This window comes from Momordica charantia (assembly GCF_013281855.1).
Source record: "Momordica charantia cultivar OHB3-1 chromosome 11 unlocalized genomic scaffold, Mcharantia_2.0 BLBB01000011.1, whole genome shotgun sequence".
Lineage (NCBI taxonomy): Eukaryota > Viridiplantae > Streptophyta > Magnoliopsida > Cucurbitales > Cucurbitaceae > Momordica > Momordica charantia.
In genome coordinates, this window is record NW_028275159.1 from 22259699 (window position 1) to 22267002 (window position 7304).

A 7304-nucleotide genomic window follows, 5' to 3' on the forward strand; every position below is an offset into this window, starting at 1 on the left:
TATTAGCCATGTTTATTGCAGTAGTATGGTGGAATGCCACTGTGTTCTTTTGAGAGTTATGTAATTCTAATCTTTTTTTCAAATACGAGAAGTTCAGCTTGCATTTCAACCCAAGATATCCCAAATCGCCCTTGAATCGTAGCAACTACCGGATTATATTCCTCTCTAATCCGAGTAAGACTTGAGAAATTAGCGATGAGGTGGTCACCAAACTGCCGGCTTGTCCCAAATTATGTGCATGAGACTTCATAACACGTAAATAATCAGTATTTGTTAATGAACAATTACGAGTTTGTTGAAATACCTGAAGTAGGTATTCTTCTTCTACTCGTGATTGTATTCTGAATAACTCTTGGATGACTGGCCATAAGTCTCAAGCATTTTCGCATCCCATTACTTGTGTTGCCACTTCAGTAGTCATTGAATTATACAACCATCCGATAAGAAGTTGATTAACAACTATCCGCGACTCATGTGAAGGATTTACCATCGCTACTAGTGAAGTTGCTGAGCTTGACGCTACTATAATATCAGCTGGGGTTGTTGCAGAGTTAGATGCTCCTATTGATGTTGCAGTATTAACCATCGATTGCACAAATTCTGGTGGGCATGGTGTTTCTCCAGAAAGATGCACTTCTAATTTGTAGCTTCTAAGAATAGGTGATGTTAAATTTCTCCATAATAGATAGTTCCCTCGATCGAGCTTGATTGAAGTTATTTGATTCAAGAGCTGATTAAGCGGTGGGCTACTGAAGGTTGGATTCTCAGATGTCACCGTAGCATTGCTCGAGAATGAAGCGTTGGCCATTTGTGGCTCTGATACCAAAACACGATTCAAGAAAAATAGGAATTGCATATTTGTTTCTTGTTATTTCAAATGAGCAAACAACGTTTTGTATTTAACTACACTGTGCTCCTTTTTCATAAGGGTTTCTGGAAATAAAGAATATCAATAAAGAATGTAAAAAATGGTAACAAGGAGTGACTGTAGGCAAACAATTTTGCAAAATACTCCCTTTGCAATTCTCTTGAATAAGACTCTAGAATGGTTGTGAGGTGACACTTCTTCTAGAATGTTTATCATTGAAACCGGCGTTTCATTAGTATCCTTAACACTATGCTCGCATTGATTTTAGCGTGAAGGTTTCTTGCATTGTTGCTTGAAAATTTATTAAGTTTAGGGTGAAAATTCCATTTCCGGAGAAGTTTGTGTTATAATTTTATTTTAAATAAGTTTTTATCTTTTTAAGTTATTGGAAATATTTCATTGTCAATTTCGTAGTAATTTCCTTGATTTTATCATCATTTTTGTATTGAATTTCACTACCGATCATTTGAGCATCTCGCATGATGAACAAATCCCATATTGTATGAAGTATATATTGGTTATATGCTGCATATACTTTGTAATGTTAAATAATACTTCAATGGTTCTATTATTTTATATGAAGTTACTTATATGGAGTATATTTTTGTATATGCTACATAAACTTTGTAATATTAAATAATACAATTGTATTGTTATGTGGACATCTCATAGTGATAGTGTTAGGAATAATATGAAGTTATTTGATATGATATATATATTGGTTATATACTACATATAGATTGTGGTAAGGTAAATATTATATAACCTAATAGTTATTAGTATATACCAATAAAGGAGTATGCGTATATTGTTACTAAAAGCAGGATCCATTTTTGCCACATTCTCTCTGCCTTGGTATGAGAGCTCCTCCCAATTTTCGACTGTTTTGATCAAAGTCTTTTGATTCTGGTTTGCAGCTTTTCCTTTCCATTTTTCTGGTGTTGAATCTCTTCGATGGCAGCAGAGGTTTTTTAGAGGATTGGAATAAAGGCTGCAGCTTACTTCTGCAGAGGAAGAAACTATAGTGGATGTTGATTTAAAGAGGTCTAAACAGATGGAACAGCGACTAGAACTTTGTGTGGCAAGAAAGCTTCTGTCCCATCGTTTCATCTCATGTGAGATAATACGCAAGTTTTCATCAGGTATAGAAATTGCAGAGACAATTGGTCGTGGAGAACCTGGGTAGAAACTTGATTCTGTTTCAATTTGGATCTGAACAAATACGGAATAAAGTTTATCGAACTGGACCGTGGTCTTTTGATAAATCTCTCCTCGTTCTCCAGAAGCCACTAAATTTGATTAAACTATCAGAACTGGACTTCAAATTAGTGGCATTTTGGTTACAATTCTACGATTTGCCGATGGCTTTCATGAACAAAATGATGGTTTCTCTTCTCGGCAATGCAATTGGGGTTTGTGAGGATGTTGACTGTGATCTTGATGAGTGCTGTTGGGGGGAAAGTCTGAGGGTCAAAGTGAGATTTGACATAACAAAACCCTTGAGACGAGGTGTGAAGACCAATATTGATGGTCCTATGGGTGGATGTTGGGTTCCAATCAAGTATGAGCGTTTACTAGACTTTTGTTATTGTTGTAGGATGATTGGCCATCTAGCTAAAACTTGTGATTCAAATGTTGATGATTCTGAGAAAGTGAAAGCAGAATATTTGCAGTACGGGGCTTGGCTTCGTTTTCAAGGGTAGGGGAACGGAGGTCTATCTAAGCCGCGAAAGCGGGAATCGTCTCCAGACCGTTCCTCCAGCCATGGAACAAGGTCTGTACATCAACCACCGGCTTATGAGGTGGTCGAAGGAGTTTCCAATGAGGTGCCGGCGATCTAAGCGGCGAGCTAGTTGGTGGAATTCTGGATTTGGGGAAAACGTTACAAATAACGGAGTCATTAATGGTCTTAATTGTTTGTCCATGAATTTCCATAGTGAACCACGATCTTTCCAAATAAATGCTCCTTCAAAGCAGGTTTTCTTGGCACGGGATTCACTCTCCAATGAGGGAGGTGCTGTAAATAAGGAGTTATTTGAGGTAATAATTAATGAGGGGCCAGGTGGATCAAATGAGATAACTCATTCAGTTCGGGATGATTTGGGCCTGAAGCTTGGGGGTCTTTTGCAGCCCACTTATGTTAGAAACTGGAAAAGACTGGCCCGTGGAGGCTTTGGCCTCCTCATTATCAACATTGGTGGGAAAAAAACGAAAGAAGACTGTCATGAAGGATGTAGTAGCTAGCAAGCGGGCTAAACCCAGTATTGGAGGTGACGAAAAGAAGCCCAATGGAAAATCTTTATCGGTGGTGGCTGTTACACAGCCCTGCCGGGAACCATGAAAATCCTATACTGGAACGTCCGCGGGTTGGGGAACTCCAAGACGTTCCGTGATGTGAGTGACATTATTAGTCACATTAATCCTCATATTGTTTTTTTTCTGAAACTAAGTGTAATGGTAGTCTCTTGAATAAATTAAAAGTTCGTTTGTCTTTTGAAGGATGTTTTGTAGTTGACAGTAATGGTAAGAGCGGGGGTTTGTGCCTTTTATGGAAGAAGGAAGTATGTGTTCACATTCGCTCTTACTCTTGCTTTCACATTGATGCTACAATTTCCTGGAATCAGAGAGTTTTTCGATTTTCTGGTATCTATGGGAGTCCAAAAACTCACAAAAGGATTCACACTTGGGAGGAGTTAATTCGTCGTCTCCACAATTCAGATGATTCTGCCTGGTTACTTGGTGCAACCGTAGGAATGCTCGTGCCCAAATCCAGAAGAGATTAGATCGGTTTTTGGGCAAGCTTTCCGTGCTTTGTGGAATGGCCTTCAAGTGTCCCATTCCGATTGGTCAAAATCGGACCACGGTCCTATTAATTTGGAAGTGCGGGACAGTTTTTGGCAGATTCATATGGGGAAAAGATTGTTTAAATTTGAGGAGGCTTGGACAAAATATGCAGAGTGTGAGTCAGTTATTGGCGGGAGTGGTGATTGGTAGATTGATACAGGAAACTAGAATCTAGAAGCTAGTCTTGATAGGTGTTCCAAGGCTCTTAAGCAATGGGGCAGTCGAATTAACAAGGGCTTCAAGAATCAGATTAAAAAGGTACGCCAGGCAGTGGCTGACATTTACTCTCACCCTCCTCCATGGGATTTTGATAGAATTCACAAGCTGGAAGGTGAATTGGATGACTTACTTGAAACAGAGGAAATTTATTGGAAGCAACGCTCCTTTGAGAATTGGATACAGTGGGGTGACAGAAACACTAAATGGTTCCACAAACGTGCCTCTATGCGTAGGCAAAAGAACATGATCAGAGGGATTGTGATTGATCAGAACATCTGGACCGAGGATACAAGGTTAGTGGAGAACGAGTTTATTTCTTATTTTAACGAAATATTTAAATCCACACAACCTCAGATGGGGGACATGAACAAAATTCTATGTAAAGCGTTCAGTAACAGATAAGATGAATGCTCAGTTGTGTGCTCCTTTTGGCCGGGTTGAAATTGAGAAGGCTCTGAAGCAAATGCATCCTACGAAGGCCCCAGGTCTGGACGGATTTCCTGCTCTTTTTTATCAAAAATATTGGTGACAAAACGGTTGCTAACTGCCTAGCCTTGCTAAATGGTGAGCGATCTATAAAGCCTTGGAACTCAACTCATATTGCTCTTATTCCTAAGGTAACTAAGCCTAGGTGCATCTCTGATTATCGACCTATTAGCCTATGTAATGTATCTTATAAGATAGTTACTAAAGTTCTTTCTAACCGGCTAAAGGTAGTCTTGGATAAAATTATTTCTGAATTTCAGTCAGCTTTCTTACCTGGGCGTGCAATTACTGATAATATTATTGTTGGCCATGAGTGTATTCATTTTATGAAAAGTAAACGGAAAGGTAGGGAGGGTTTTGCAACTTTGAAGCTGGATATGAGTAAAGCTTACGATAGAGTTGAATGAATTTTCATTAAACAGATTATGCTGAAAATGGGTTTTGACAGGAAGTGGGTGGACATCATTATGGACTGTATCTCTACTCCTTCTTTCTTAGTGTTGATTAATGGAGTCCCGAAAGGGAATATTATTCCTCAACGAGGGTTACGCCCAAGAGATCCTCTTTCACCATATTTTTTTCTCATTTGCGCATAGGGGCTTTCAGCTACTATTAAGCATGCACATGATGTCCAGAGAATTTCAGGTATCTCGATCACCCCTGATAGTCTAAGCATTTCTCATCTTTTCTTTGCAGATGACAGTCTTGTTTTCTGTAAAGCTGCATTACTGAGTTGTATACGATCAAGATGATTTTGTGTGATTATGAAAGGGCTTCTGGTTAACAAATTAACTTTGAAAAGTCCGTTCTCTGGCTCTCACCAAATGTGAAAGAAGATTTCTAGAGCTATTTAATTAAAATCCTTGATGGGAATAACTCTTGTCCCCTATTTGGGTGACTACTTAGGGCTACCTGCGGTGCTTTCAAGGAGTAAGAGCAAAGCTTTTTTTCTTGTGGAGGGAATGAGGTTTTGCTTAAAAGTGTAGCACAAGCAATTTCTACATATGCCATGAGCTGTTTCCGTCTTCCAAAGACTTTTTGTGCCGAAATGACTACAGCAATGGCGAGATTTTGGTGGGGTTCAACTGAATCCAGAAGGAGAATCCACTGGATGAGCTAGGAGAGAGTGTGCAGACCAAAAGAGGTTGGCGGGCTTAATTGTCGGGATCTAGAGTTATTCAACAAGGCCCTTCTGGCCAAGCAACTTTGGTGTTTTATTAAGTTCCCATCTCTCTTTCACGGGGCATTAAAGGTATTTATGCTCCAGACTCTTCACTCTTACAAGCAGATGGTGCTGCTCACTCTTCATATTTTTGGAAAGGAATATTATGGTGCAGGGATTTACTTGGTCATGGGCTGCGGAAAGTGGTTGGGGGTGGCGCTAGTATTGAATTTTTATGGATGCTTGGGTCCTCAGAGAGAGTATGTTTCGTCCTATAACACCCAATCCTAATCTGAACAGAAAGGTTTTGGTGGCAGAGTTTATTACTCCATCTAAAAGCTGGGATTTGGAGAAGCTTCGGGGGGTGGTGTGTAATGAGGATGTTGAGTTAATATCCAGGATTTCGATCAGTAGTATCGGTGGGGTTGATCGCTGGACGTGGCACTATAGCAAACAGGGTCACTATTTAGTCAAGAGTGGATATAAATTAGCTATGAATTTCTCCTATTTGGTAAAATCTACTAGTGGGACCAACGAAGTGGGGTTGTGGTCTACCCTCTGGAAAAGTCATCTTCCTTCTAAGATTAAGCTTTTCCTTTGGAAGGCTTTTCACAATTGTATTCTAACAAAGAAGAATTTGGCAAGTTGATAGATGATGTCTTACATGTTTGTCCTATTTGCCTTGAAGAGGATGAGACAACGGACCACGCTTTAGTGGGTTGCAATAGGGCGGGCAAGATTCGGGACATTTCCCTTCCTGCGATGATGGGCCTTGGTGTCGATTGCAACTGCAGTTTCATTGATAGATGGGCTCTTTGGAGAGAAAACCTAACACTAGAGGAATTGCTTTTAGCGGGCATCATTTGTTGGGCGAATTGGAATGACAGAAACCAAAGAAACAATGGTATAGACGTTGCAGATGTTCACACAGAATCCGATTGGATCACAAATTATGCTATGGAGCTTTTAACTCGAAGAAGAAAGACTAACGAGGCACAAAAGAATTTACCTTGTCTGGCGATTTGGAAACCTCCTTCGAAAGGAACAGTTAAGCTCAATGTGGACGCGGCTTTCGATGTCCGAAATCAAAGGGGAGGGGTTGGGGTTTTGGTTCGTGATGATCGAAACTCCATCCTAGCAGCTTTAATTTCATCCCACAATGTGAATTCCCCTCTGTTGGCCGAAATATGTGCTATTCGTGAAGCAGTTCGCCTGGCTGAGAGGTTGGGTCTTAAGCGGGTTGGTTTTTAGTTGGATTCCTTGAAGTAGTTGAGCTTATCAATGGGATTTCGGTCAGAACCAACGAATTCAGAACCTGGATTGAAGATATTCAAATTTGGCTGACAATTTTGCGCTTTTCAGGTGTATACATGTCGGAAGAGAGGGTAACAAACCGGCTCATTTCCTTGCGGGTGAGGCTTTGCATCAGAATCATCTAGTATTGTGGCTTTCTGATTTCTCTTCTTAGTTAATTTACCAAGTTACCCTCGATGGTAATAAAGGAGTATGTGTATATTATAATTTATTGGACGTGTATATGTTTATCATCTTGTATATTAGATTAAAGATATATATTATATAATGGTTGTCGAAATTTTAATTAAACCGCCAAAAGATTAATGATTGTCAAAAAAGTTGAATCAAGGGAAGAAATAAGAGTTGTCTTACAAATTTAGAGCTACCACAGAATAGAAATAAAATAGATGTTGAGAAAAAAGGACATCT

At 39.6% G+C, this 7304-nt stretch overlaps 1 long non-coding RNA gene across 4 annotated transcripts; it reads left to right on the top strand.

Moving 5' to 3' along the window:
• Positions 1-2835: 2835 nt before the first annotated feature.
• LOC148208329 (uncharacterized) lies at positions 2836-7104 on the top strand. 4 transcript variants are annotated; one of them, XR_015789090.1, is made up of 2 exons: positions 2836-4224; positions 4317-7104. It is a non-coding gene; the product is annotated as an uncharacterized LOC148208329 (long non-coding RNA). The 4 variants fall into 4 exon arrangements; XR_015789091.1 differs by having other exon boundaries at positions 4324-7104; XR_015789092.1 differs by having other exon boundaries at positions 4347-7104.
• Positions 7105-7304: the final 200 nt, after the last annotated feature.